The sequence below is a fragment of the Echinops telfairi genome, unplaced genomic scaffold (genome assembly GCF_000313985.2).
Source record: "Echinops telfairi isolate 266 unplaced genomic scaffold, ASM31398v2 ScPeMD7_60;HRSCAF=208, whole genome shotgun sequence".
In the NCBI taxonomy this organism is placed as follows: Eukaryota; Metazoa; Chordata; class Mammalia; order Afrosoricida; family Tenrecidae; genus Echinops; species Echinops telfairi.
Window position 1 is genome coordinate 21,939,342 of NW_022103958.1, and position 13,154 is coordinate 21,952,495.

General features: G+C 40.4%; 1 long non-coding RNA gene across 2 annotated transcripts in view; it reads right to left on the reverse strand.

The window, feature by feature from the left end:
- Window positions 1-6,094, reverse strand: part of LOC123521785 — a 15,267-nt gene extending 9,173 nt beyond the window's left edge. For both annotated transcript variants that reach the window (XR_006680135.1, XR_006680134.1), the window contains exon 1: window positions 6,009-6,094. This is a non-coding gene — a long non-coding RNA (uncharacterized LOC123521785). The remainder of the gene's footprint in view (window positions 1-6,008) is intronic.
- Window positions 6,095-13,154: the final 7,060 nt, after the last annotated feature.

Genomic DNA, 13,154 nt, shown 5'->3' on the forward strand with positions numbered 1-13,154 from the left:
CAACGAGAGGGGGGACAATCTAGGGATATACACGCAATAAGAAGAGGAGGGATTGGGGGTACACATGTGACAAGCAGGGCGGATCCTAGATTCAGGATGGCAGCCTAACTTTGGATGTCACTGAGCAGGTTTGGCCTGTTCTCTGGATCTCCATAGAAACCATTATCAGTAGGGTATAAACCCCACCTACAGGGACCAAGCTAATGGCCACAAGCCTTTAGGGAGAAGTAGTCCATTGTCCGTAGCAGCAGGGAGCAGGGCCTACCTGTGGGACCAGTCAGTAGTTTGGCAACTGACTGCCTTCAGGGAAGATGTCTCTAAGCATCTGACTTCCCACCATATGCTAGCAAAAAACCCCTAATGTTTGGCATGTCTCTGGGGGAGACAAAACTGGGGAAAAGTCTCTTTATAATCCCACACTTGTTCTATTCAAATCTTTCCTCTGATGCTCCTCTGACTGCTGTCCCTCATCTTAATTCTTGCTTGTGAGCGGGACAAAAACTGAAAAACAGAAAGGCTCAAACCTTGAGTCACCTCCTGGTACCATCATAGACTTTACTGGTAGCTATATTCAAACAAATGTGTCTGGATTATTGAGCTTTGTATATTGTTGCTTTAAACTTATTTGTTTTACTTCAAAAAAACAACTAGTTGATTGACAAAATATTCCACTGCATGGTAGAGGTAGTTTAAGGAAAATTAGAGTGGGAATAGTTTGCGATGCTATCAAAAACCGCTGTGTGATCTCAGGCGTCAGTGTTCTTAACTTGAAAATGGTGACATTGAATCAACTGTCCTCCAATCCTCTCCCAATACCATGATTCCATTTTACTTTCACTTTGCTGCTATAGTTTGGACAGACAATATATCTGTTCTTAAAGGACAGGAAGATGGTTATTATGAGAGACCTACTAATTTAATAAATACTTAACTTGATAATTTTACTCTGGTTGGGGGAAAAAAGTCATTTAGACAAGAGTAATTCTGTGCTGGAAAATATATTAGCTCTAGTGCTTAACTAGATTTCAAATGTTATAAGGAGGACTTCCTGTTGAGTCTAAGCTGCAGCCAAATGAGATATGCTAAGGAGTTTCAGAAAATAAATCAACTTTAATATAGACTGAAGTCAGAGAGCAGTGGGGATAAATCAAGAAAGTGATGACTTCAGAAAATGACCAAGTTTCATTGAAGCAGTGTTTGGCAGTTTTGGGGGTAAAAAGTAAAACCAGTAAAATCAAACAAAAATTTTTTTCCACCTCACAAGTCCATCAACAGTATTTATTTTTTTGTTTATTATTTCTACCGTGTTTCCCCGAAAGTAAGACAACCCCCCAAAATAAGACCTACTTACAGTTTTGCCTCTGGCTGAAATATAAGGCATCCCCCGAAAATAAGACCTCCCAGAACATAAGGCCTCCCTGATAGTAAAGCCCCCTGAAACTACCGTAACTCTGGACTCTGGACCGTAGAGGTGGGCGCCGCCACGCAGCTCACTGTTGGCCGCAGCGCAGCCGGAGCAGACAGGAAGAACAAGTAAATATACCATAGATTATGAATAAATGTACCATAGATTGTTGTACATGGAAATAATGGTAGTAACAAGAAATTCTTGATACTGTAGGATTCACAGTTTGTCTGGTTATGCTGGTTTGTGATGACAACTACTACCTTACTGTACACAGGTAATACATTTCCTTTTTGTTGTTCAACAATTATGTGTACCATATTCTTCATGGAAAAATAAGACATCCCCTGAAAATAAGACCTAGCGTATCTTTGGGAGCAAAAATTAATATAAGACATTGTCTTATTTTCAGGGAACAGGGTAACTATAGTGTGACTGAAAGTTTACAGAGTAAGCTAGTTTTCCACTGAACAATTTATACACGTTTTGTTTTGTGGCATTGATTGTAAACAATTGTAATTGTAATTAATTGATTGTAATGTATTAGCATTCTTGCCCTATCTTGATGGTTATCCTGTCTCCATTCATCCTTCATTCTGGCCCCTTCCTGCCTTTGAAGCTTTTTTTTCCTTCCTGAGCTTTGCTTTGGGGCAAATGCAGCCCTTTCAGGTTTGTTTTGTATTGTTGATTGTTTTGAAGAGTATATTCCTTCCTGGTATTATTACTGTGAGAACGACAGGGCTTTCTGCTCCCATAAACAGTTACACTCTTGGAAAACCCACACGGGTAGTTCTACCTTGCTTGGTAGGGTTGCTATGAGTTGGCATCCACTAGATGACTGAATAAGTGAGTGAGTGGTGTTATCATTCACTTTATAAACCTTTATGCTGATCCAAAGTTGATTTCCTAGCGTGGGTTCAATTCCGGGTTGAAGGTGTGTGGTTCTTTTTTTTTTTTCCTCATGATTTTGAATTTTGTTTTACTTAAAAAAAATTCCTCTCTGTCCAGAACCTTCTATTGTGGTCTTCATCACAGTGTTTGGTAGTGGTAATAGCCTGGCACCATCTAGTACTTCGGGTCTTGGATAGTGGATGCTGTGGTTCTAGTGTTCCATCAGTGCTTTGGACTAATTGTTTCTTTAAGTCTTTGCTTTTCTTCACTCTTGTTCTCTCTAAATGAGAAATGTCCAAGGGTTGCATCTTAGGTTAACTAAGAAAAATTGATATTTTTAAATGAATAATGAGCACAAACGATAGTCACAGAAACATTTAAAAATATATTTCTAATCATGCTCCCACAGATATTATGAAAATAATACATATGTATCATGTTAAAGAACATGGAAAAATCCAAAATGTATTTTGGTAGATGCCGATTGTTTTTCTGTCTTTTAATGGGTTACAAAATGGAGTTAAAAAGAGTTAGCATCTTCAAAAGCATTGACGTCATGAAGCGTTTTTAGTAGGTACACGTTTGTAAGAAATAATAGATTTGGGAGAATATATAGCCAAGTGATAAAGCAAATACAGAGGGTGCCCGGAAAATACAGCTATTGTCTCCTGACTGCCAACTGTTTATAAGAGAACCATTTGTCTGAAAAGTTAATTTGCAAGTAAGTTAAATGCAGCCTATTCAGTTGCCTAAAGTGCTGCCACTTGGACCTCAGGTTTCCCTTCCCACCAAGGATTCCAATCCAGATGGTATGGCGACAAATGGTAGATCTTACTGCCTGGGAGACAGTGCTGCGGGAGGCTGGAAGCTCTGGATCACATTTATGTCGGTGGTGACATGTGGAAGGACTAATCATTCAGGAAAGGACAGCATTGGTTTTGTAACTAAATACCCACAAACCCAAATGAACAGGTCTTGCCTTGGCTTTTCATTCGACTCTGAGGATTGCAGCCAACATGTACCAGTAGGCCCCCAGGACTCCTTTAATTCTACTCGGAAGGAATAATTAAGATGTGGTGCACTCGGTCCAGAAAGCCTGAGAAATTACACTGTTACCCAACTTACCACCTCTCCCCGCCTCCATTTCCACCCTAGCAGGTCAACAGGTTCTCGGTCAGAAAATCACAGTATAGGCACCGGATCTGTCACCGCAACACTGGAGAACTAGCAGCCCTGGTTTCGTAGGCCACACAGTCTAATAGGAGGTTATATTACACGTAGTACTTGCATCCATCCATTGAGCTGCCTTCTAAGTCAAGGCTTTCTTATGTGTGAAGTCAAAGCATGGTTCCAGAAGAACTGCACAGCTACTAACAATAGGAAACACCTTCCAGTCCATGAATGCAGGTTGAACTCAGACCAAGAAACACAGGGCTGAGTAACGACAGGACCTTGTCTGAGGATTCTTAACTCCTGGATCCCCGCTCAAGCCAGGAGAACACGTGGGATCTTATGGCCCAGAGGTGGTGGCTTGCCACCTGCGCACATTGTACACATACGCCTTTCTGGATGTCTTGGTTCACAAGACCAGGGTAGGCCTGAGACACGATTTCAATAGAGAGGCTTTGATTCAAGCCCCTTTTAAAAGAAAACGCTTGTACTTGGGTAATGGAGAAATAATTATCTTTACGAGAGAAAGGAGCTACTCATTAATTCGTTTCCCTAACTCATCACAGGATCTATATTCTGAAATATAAATATTCTGATAGTAAACTCCTTAGTAAGTTGTGTTTTATTAACCTACTTTTATTTAATATCAGCTAGAATATATTGAACTTTGAAATACATTTTTGGTACAATTGCTGTTGCAGAATCAGGCCATTTACTGCAATTGTCTTTTTGAGATAATTAAACATTTCTATCATTAAATACATCTACATATGTACCCATGCAGATATGTTTTCCTCTCAATAGGTAATAAAGTCATTTATTTGAGATTTCTTCAAACATGTTCTTTTCCCAAATCAAATCCCAGCTCTGTGAAGGTATATATTGTGTGAGTATTGGACCTGCCTGTGTCTTTAGACACCCAGTCCTGAAGAGTTTAGCTCTGTCTAGCATCGTTTAAAGGAGACAGGAATTAAAAATGGTTTACTTTAATAGTTATCCTCAGAAGATCAGTACATAGAATCCTAAACTACCGGAAAGGACGATGAGAAAGGAATTCCACTTTCTGACTTGTACTAGAAATACTCCAGCAACTATAGCTACCTCCCTCCCCTCTTCATGGTGCAAACCACTCACTGCCATCATGTGGATGCCCATCACCATGGCCCTATAGGACAGGAGAGGACTGCTCCTGTGAGTTTCAGAGACTGTACTTGTTTATGAGAGCAGCTTTCTCCCAGGGAGCTGCTGACTTTGCAAAGTGAAGCCCAGTGTGTAACCAGGAGGCCACCCAGGCTCTATCCCCTCTATGGTAGGACTAACATATTGAAAAGTTTTTAATCCTGTAGACATTGTGAACTTGTTTGGGATAAAGAAGTGTAGAGATAAAGGAGCCATGGTCTTCAGAATTTGAATGTGTAGTTAACAACTTTTTTCTTTGCTGAACTATGTTAATCATCTAACATATAACATTTGGGTTTAAGCGTTCCATGGAATATTTCTAACTACTCATTTCTATGTATATTTGAAAGAGGAAAACAGCCAGCCATGAAGTTACTGATAACTTGCTTAAAGGATTTGGGGAGTCTCTTAGATATTGCACATTACCTTGCCTTTTAGGTAAAAATCACTGCCTTAAATGTGATGCATGTACAGGGCTCTTATTTCCAGAAATATATGAATATATGACACAGTTTCAATATCAGAGCATTTTATTCAGCCTCTGAAACAAACACGCTCTTCTAGTTAGGTAACAAAGGAATATAGAGCTTTAAGTGTGGAAGGAGCTGCTGGTTCATTCAGTTTCCTAACCCATCCCAGAATCTATATTCTACAAAGAGTACAGTAAACTGTCTAGTAAGGTGAGTTTTATTAGTCTGATTTTATTTAATATCAAATAAAATACATTCCATCAGAAGGTGACCATTTCCAATTTCAGCCACCGAACTCCTGCACTGTCCGTCAGAGCTCTGGAAAACTAACAAAGGAAAAACACTCTCTCACTTTTACGGATCTGTGGTGAAGAAGCTGTTGAAATGTAGACAAGTGGTTTAACGCCTCTGTGCCTTGATTTCCTCGGTGGCAGAAAGAAGAATTGCGTTTGTGGATTTATTTTGGTCCTAACATCTGCAAGGATTGATTGTGTACTCTGCTTACTGGCCTTTATATCCAGACAGGCGAATAGAACCAATTTTGTGCTTTAGATGTTTACATCTTTCTTTGACTTTGAAATACAGTTTTTGGTATAATAGCTATTGCAGAAGTAGGCCATTTACTGCAATTGGCTTTTTGAGATCATTAACATTTTCTATCAATAAATACATATACATATGTACCCATGCAGATATGCTTTCCTCTCAATAGATAAAATCATTTGTTTATTTGAGACTTCTCCAAATGTTTTTTTTCCCTAATAAAATCTAAGCTCAAACACTACCACAATTCAGAGACTTTTGGAAAAGTATTCCATGGGTTACTATTTGAGAGAGAAAGCATAAAGTAGACTTAGCGAAGCCTGTCTCCCACAGCCCCGCAGCATTCTTACCTCCAGCGGAGCAACGTTTGGCTGGCACACCAAGTGGCCCTGATGCTCATGCAGAAGTGACACTCCTCTTCCTCCACCGCACGTGTCACACTGCACACCTCACAACTCTGGCAGAAGACTGCTTTTCAGCAAGAAAAATGATGCAAGACTGGACTGACTTTATGCTCGACCGGGAAGCAAATAATGAAAGCACATTAGAAGTTTTGCAACCCAAAGCATTTTAACTGCTATGGACGTTGACCTAGTCAATAGGACTGAAATAAGCCTGCGTCCCAACTCCACAGTCACATTAAGCTTCAACCAGTTGCTTTTTGGCAAGGGGGACACATTATAAGTCAGAACTCTCTGTTTCTTTAAGCAGAAGCATATTTGTTACTTTTAAGAATTAAAATGTCAGGGAGAGCATACCAGTCTGTGTGATCCAAGAGTTGTAAATTATGACCCAAATTCGAAGGCGGGGACAGTATCAAAGCTTAAATTGCAGATGGCTTTGGATGACAGTGGAAGCCCAAAAGCCACTTGCAGAGTCCCCATATGGATGAAATCTCTGGTCAATTCCCTCTGACCACAGTCCAGCCTTGCTATCATACAAAGAGCATTGTAACGTCAATTACGGCAGATGTAATTAGGTTAAAATGCAATCCTCTTTCCTTTGATCTTCCGTTTTTCATATTTTCTGTGATCTCTTCGAAAGAGGATTTCTGTGTTTTGTCTCATCATTGTTGTTGGATTGTGTGTGTGTGTGTGTGTGTGTGTTTCTTTACTTTGTCTGATTTTATTTTGCTCTTTGACTTTCTGTATAGGAAATCCAGGATGGGTAGATCTATAGAGACAGTAACTGGATAGGGGCATGGCAAGGGAGTATGGGGGGAAATGGGGAGCTAACCATGAGCATGAGGAGAAAATATTCTGAAATCTACTCTGGTGGTGATTGCACCAATCTTATTATGATTGAATGATTAAATTGTATGATATGTGAATTATATGCCAATGAAACTGTTTTTAAAAAGTCAGAGTTGATCATTTGTCTTCCACTTTGATTTTTTTGTACTTTTTTTTGTTCACATTTTAAAGACACTTTTATCTTTTATAGCAGTTTCATATTCACAAAAAACGTGTACAAAAGTGCAGAGTTCCCGTATGTCCCTTCTCTCTGCTCACAGTTCTTATGTCCATCTGCCATTAGAGCAGTGCAGTTGATACGATGCGATTCATACTTCACATTAGGGTTCCTTCTTCGTGTTGATAGTGCAGTGGGTTTTGATAAATATATAATGTAACGTATCCACTATTATATTATGCAAAATAAGATCATTTTCCTTGAATGTACTTTCACATTGTCCACACCCTGGAGCCCCTGGAGCCGTTGTCCTTTTCTACTCTCTCTGTAGGTTTGCCTTTTCCAGACGTCATTCGTTAGAATCATACTGTGTGAGTCTGGGTACTTCAGAGAAACAAATCCACAGAAATTCATGTATAAGAGAGAGTTTTATATAAGGTTCAGTGCACATCAAGAAAATATCCCAACCCAGTGCTGCCCAAGCCCACAAGTCCAACATTAATCCATATGTCCAACACCAATCCACTAAGTTCTCCTCCATCTCACAAAACAGAGGCAATGATGCTGACTGCAGGAGGAAAGCTGAGTCAGTGAATGTGTAAGCATCTCAGCACTGGCAGGGGTCTCCACATGGGTGCTCCAGCACCCAGAGCTGCATCGGGGTAGGTCCATGTGGCTTCTCCTCCGGGATGTCTTGCAGAAAGTGAGCCTTGCTGGCTGAAGCAGGGAACTGGCTAAGGCAGCTGCACCCTGTTCCGACCATCAGAAAGCAAGAGACCCAAGAACTCAAAAGGCGAGGCTCATGGAGCCATTTATCTCTCCGCCCTTCAATTAACCCCACATGTGTTTATTGGCCAGGTTGGCACAATAAACTTTAACTATCTCACATACAGTATGTAATGTTTTCAGACTGATATAGTAATATGCATTTATTTTATCACAGAATAATATTTCCATGTATGGATGTACTACAATTGATCCATTCATCTACTAAAGGACAAATTGGTTGATTCAAATTTTGATCAATTTTAAATAAAATTGTGTTAGATCTCTGTGTGCGGGGGTGTACTGGATACTGTCATTGTTCTGTGAGCTGTGTTGTGCCACTATGTGTATGCTATGTTTTGTATCACAGCTTTGAAAAATCCCGTGTAACTCTCCAATTGCCTTTTCCTTCAGCTCTAAACACTGGTCTGAGTGGTCACAAAAGGAGAAGTAACAGCACAATTGGCTTCCATGCTTTCGGAGCACAGGGGATAGATTCAACCCGGTTAAAAAAATCTGTGTGCAGGTATTTTGGTGGATATGTGTTTCAATTCTTTTGAATAAATACCAGAAGTGTGATTTCTTTATGATAAATTTTTGTTTAAATTTTTAAGAAAGACTATACCATATTTACACAAGCAACAGATGCGATGTCTTGTTACTCCACATCCTTGTCAATATTAATTGTCATGTTTTGGATTTTAGTGTTATCTTATTGTTGTGTTGAGGTGTAATTCTCTAATGGTTCATAGCATGGAGCTTTATCATATGCCATCCTATAATCGGGTTTGATGATGTGCCTGATCAGACCTCTTGCCCATTTTTCAATGGGATCATTTTTGTTTTAACTGCTGACTTTTAAGACTTTCCATATCTTGTAAAGTCCTTTATCAGATACATATTTTGAAAATAACTTCTAGTCTGTGACTGTCTATTATTTTAGCTGTGTCTTTCACATAGCAAATATTTTAAATTTTAATGAATTCTAACTTACCCATTTTTTGACTTTTATCGACTATGCTTTTGGTGATGTATCCAAGAACCCATTTTAAACCCACTGTCACCTAGATTTCTCCTATATTCTCGAAGTTGTGTGGTTTTATATTTAACATTTAGATTTTCAATTTAATTTCATATAACTTTTTTGGTGGAGAAAAATGCAAGAGATTGGGTCTAGACTCAGGTTTTTGCTTGAAGATGTCCAGTTGTACCAGCCCCACTAGTTGAAAAGCTAGCCCTTCTCCATGGAGCTACCACCACTTCTTCATCAAACACCAGTTGCTTGTATTTGTGTGCATCTATTTCTGGGCTTCCCACGCATTCCATTGAGCTCTGTTTATTCTTCAACAATTACCATACTGTCTCGATCACTGAAGCTTTATAGTCTTTATAATACAATTGTTGGATATTCTGCATCTTTTGCCGTTCCATATAAACTTTAGGATCAGTTTGTCGATATCCATGGAACTTTGATATACAGTAGTATTAATCTATAGATCATGTTGTCATTTTGATTTTCATAAGGAAATTTTTTTCCATGATAATTTTGTTGCATTTTAGGGAAGCATAAGTGTCAGCATATGATTTTGTCCACATTTGATTATCAGAAGAATATTTCAGAGGTCAAGTTAATTTGCTTATAAGTTTACGTTGCAAATACTATTTGTAATCCGTATATACACCCTATTTCAGAAATCCATCGGGGTAGTTCTACTCTCTCCTCTAGAGTCACCGTGAATCATATTTGACCTGGTGACAGCGACATTTTGCGTTTTGAGTGAGGGCTTAACTGGCACTTGCTGAAAGTGAACAAGCATTTGAATTGACCCTTCATCATTATGAAATATTCTTCTGTATGCCATGTAATGTTCCTGCTTCTGAATTCTACCTCATCTGCTATTAATATAGTCACTCCAGCATTATGATTAATGCTTACAAAGTATATCATTTTCTCTATCTAATGTCAGTATAAAGTGCATTTTATCTTGTAGCATATAGTTGACACACACTTTTCAGGAAATCTACTCAAATACATCTTGCCTATTAATTGGGATACTCAGAACCTTTGTATTTAAGACTTTTTTCATATTCTTGTGTTTACGTGATTCTCCTTTGTCCCACTTCTTCTTTGTTCTTAACCCCTTTCCTCCGGTTCTGCTTTGGGTTCGCTAGGTTTCGGGAGAAAACCGTCATGGCCAAGCGGTTACGCACTGGGCTGCTAATCGCAAGGTCAGTAGTTAGGAACCACCGGCAACAGTGCAGGAGAAAGAGGTGGTTTCTACTCTTGTACAGTAACCGTCTTGGAACCCACAAGGGGCAGTTCTACCCCGCCCTGTAGGGTAGTGGAGAAGAAAGGACATTTTGCTGTTTGTTTGATCTCCACTATCAGTTGATCACTTGTCTGTCGGTTTTCCATACTGTAGCAGCTCATGTGTGGCTGCGGTGCTGGAAGCTATGTCACTGGTATTTCAAATGCCAGCAGGGTCCCCCAATGTGAGTAGTTTTCTGTGGCACTTCCAGACTAAGAACAGATAACTAAGAAGGATGTGACTGCTTGCTCTGGCGGAAGTAGCTGCTCAAAACTTTATGCATAGCTTGTAAACATTGTCAGGTACGGAAGGCTTAATAAAGGGAAACAAAACGGACATAGTGCCGGAAGCTGGGTCCCTCTGGTCAGAGGGTATTGGAGATGTGACTGAGGGGGAGCAGCTTCTCAGTGGGGTTGACCCTGGTGCAGGAAAGACCTGTCCCTGGAGAAGGACATCGTGCTTGGTAAAGTAGAGGGGCAGCAAAATAGAGCAAGGCTTTCAGTGGGATGGTTTTACACCGTGTCTGCCACCCGGGCCTCAGGCATGGGAACACCTGTGAGGATGGGCGGTGAGGGGACCCGCAGGGTTTCCTTCTACTGTGCACAGTCGCTGCAGGTTGGATCCTACTTGATGGCCCCTAACAGCAACAAAGGCAACCTCACTTTATTTTAAGTGCGTGTAGACACTTAATCCAGGCTAGTAGTTGCTCTCAGTTTACCAGAATCTACCTCAAGTAATATCTCCCATAAAGATGAAAGTATCTGACAACAATGTACTTCCAACTTCTTCAGTCTTTTCTTTCATGCTACTCTCCCTCCTTCTGCACTGTTCTAATCTCTCGAACCCACCGCTATTGACTTTATTTTAAACAATACAGTATGTATTTTTAAAATGAAAATTACTTGCTGTATTATATTAACCCATATGTTTAACTTTTTAACACATCTTATATTATTTTTCTTCAGATTGAAGAATATCATAAACACATTTTGATGAATTTCTTTTACATTTTTCTCAAATTTCATTCCACTGCAAATGGTCTGACTCAACTACATTCCTGAAGGATGCCTTTGCTGGCGGTGAAATTCTGGGTTATCGAATTTAATTGTTGGTTGACTGGCTTGCTGCCTTGGGTACTTTGTCTTCTGATTTGCATTTTTGTTTTCTGATGAGAATTCTGTAGTGTTATGTATTGACTTACGTTCTCCAAAAATTGATGTCAGCTTGGCTGGACACGATTCTCAGTGGCTTAGCATTTATATAATGCTGTCAGTAAGATGAGGATTCCCCATGATGTGATCTGATGTGATAAAACAGGAAAAGGATTAAGGGTGATATCCTGAATCCTGTCGCATCCCTGATCCTTAATGTAAGAGGCGTTTTCCTGGGGTGTGGCGTGCAACACCTTACACCTTACTAGACATGAAAGGAGAGAGAAGTGAGCAGGCAGAACGGGACCTACTACCACAAAGAAGGAGGGGCCAGGAGTAGCGTGTGTCCTGTAACTCCCCATTGGTCCTATTGTCTGGGCGCCTGTTGGAGTGGTGCTTACAGGCCGGGCTCCTAAGGCAAGGTTAGAAGCTCCCAATGACCTGCTGCTCCTCGGGAGAAAGGCCAGGCTTTCCACTCCGGTGAAGAGTTACAGTCTGGGAAACACACAGGAGCAGCTAGTTCTACCCTGCCCTCAAAGAAGACCACTATGAATCAGAATTGACTCAATGACAGTGAGTTTGGTCCGATTGTTTCTCGGATTGGTTTTAAAATTTTATCTGTATCACCATTGCTCGGCAACCCAATCACGACATGCCATAGTGAGGTTTTCTTTGGGTTTATACTATTGGGTAACTTCTTATAGGTGTGGATTTGTAGTTATCATCAAATTATAGGCATTTCTTCCTAAGACCCTCCACCCACCCCTGTGCTTTTCTTCCCTTTCTCCCACTGTGCCTTTCAGGGCCTCCCTTATAGCTTGATGTCCACACATCACTAAATGTTTTGTTTTGTTTTAAATTGACTGCTGTCTCCGAGTTTACTGATTCGTTTCTTTGCACGGCTGGATGATAAGCCCATCCAGTGAATTTTTCGGTCTTGCTGCAATTCTAGACACTGCATTTGTTTTTATTTTAAGTATGCTTCCCTTATTTCTTTATGCTAATTTTCTCTTCTACTTTCTGGATCATATTGATTGTAATTATTTTAAAGTATCCAACTTCTAATTCCAGCCTCATTTCTATTAATTTCTTTACAGGCTATGGTTTTCTGTATCATGGACGCGCAGTCACTTTGGCTGATGAACATCATGCACTTCGTGAGTGTCTGGATTACTGTTATCTTCCTGTAAAGAATGGTGGGCTCTCTCTGGGTGGCTTCTTGCTTATTTGTGGCAAATCTCTTCCTTTTGAAGTTTGTTTTTAATTCTTTTAAAACTTGTATAGAACGGCCTGACTAACAAGGAGTCTGGGGGCTCTCATGATTGCTTGCTACATGAGATCCTCTTTTCTGACTGATGGAAACGGAAACGTCGCCTACCCCTGTGTGAGTGATGGAGGACTTTCATTTGCGGCTCCCAGTGAGTTCTTTGTCTGGTCTCATGCAATCACTCCATCCACCCACAGTTGTTTCCCAGTCAAAAGACAAGAGGATGGCTGTGTGGATTTTGGTAGCTTGTCTCCTGTCTGCCTGTCTGCCATCTGAAACTGCGCCCTCTAAAGATCCACTGCCTCGGGCTCTCAGAACTCCGATTTCCATCTTCCTTTGATCAGAAGTCTGCCTAGCTGTGCTTCTTTGCCTGCTTTCTCACCACACCTGTATGAAAAATGCCCCCAAGACTGAGAGCAGGGCTAGTTTCTAAGGTTCATCTTGCTTCTTTCTCTTTGTGCCATGCCGCATACATTCTGCATTGTCTGCCATTCAAGGTCTAAAATCAGCATGGGAAAATGGCATTAAAGTCACACCCAACCTCCTCTGGCTTCACAAGGATGAGAATCCAATGCTTCTCTTCAGGGCCTGTTG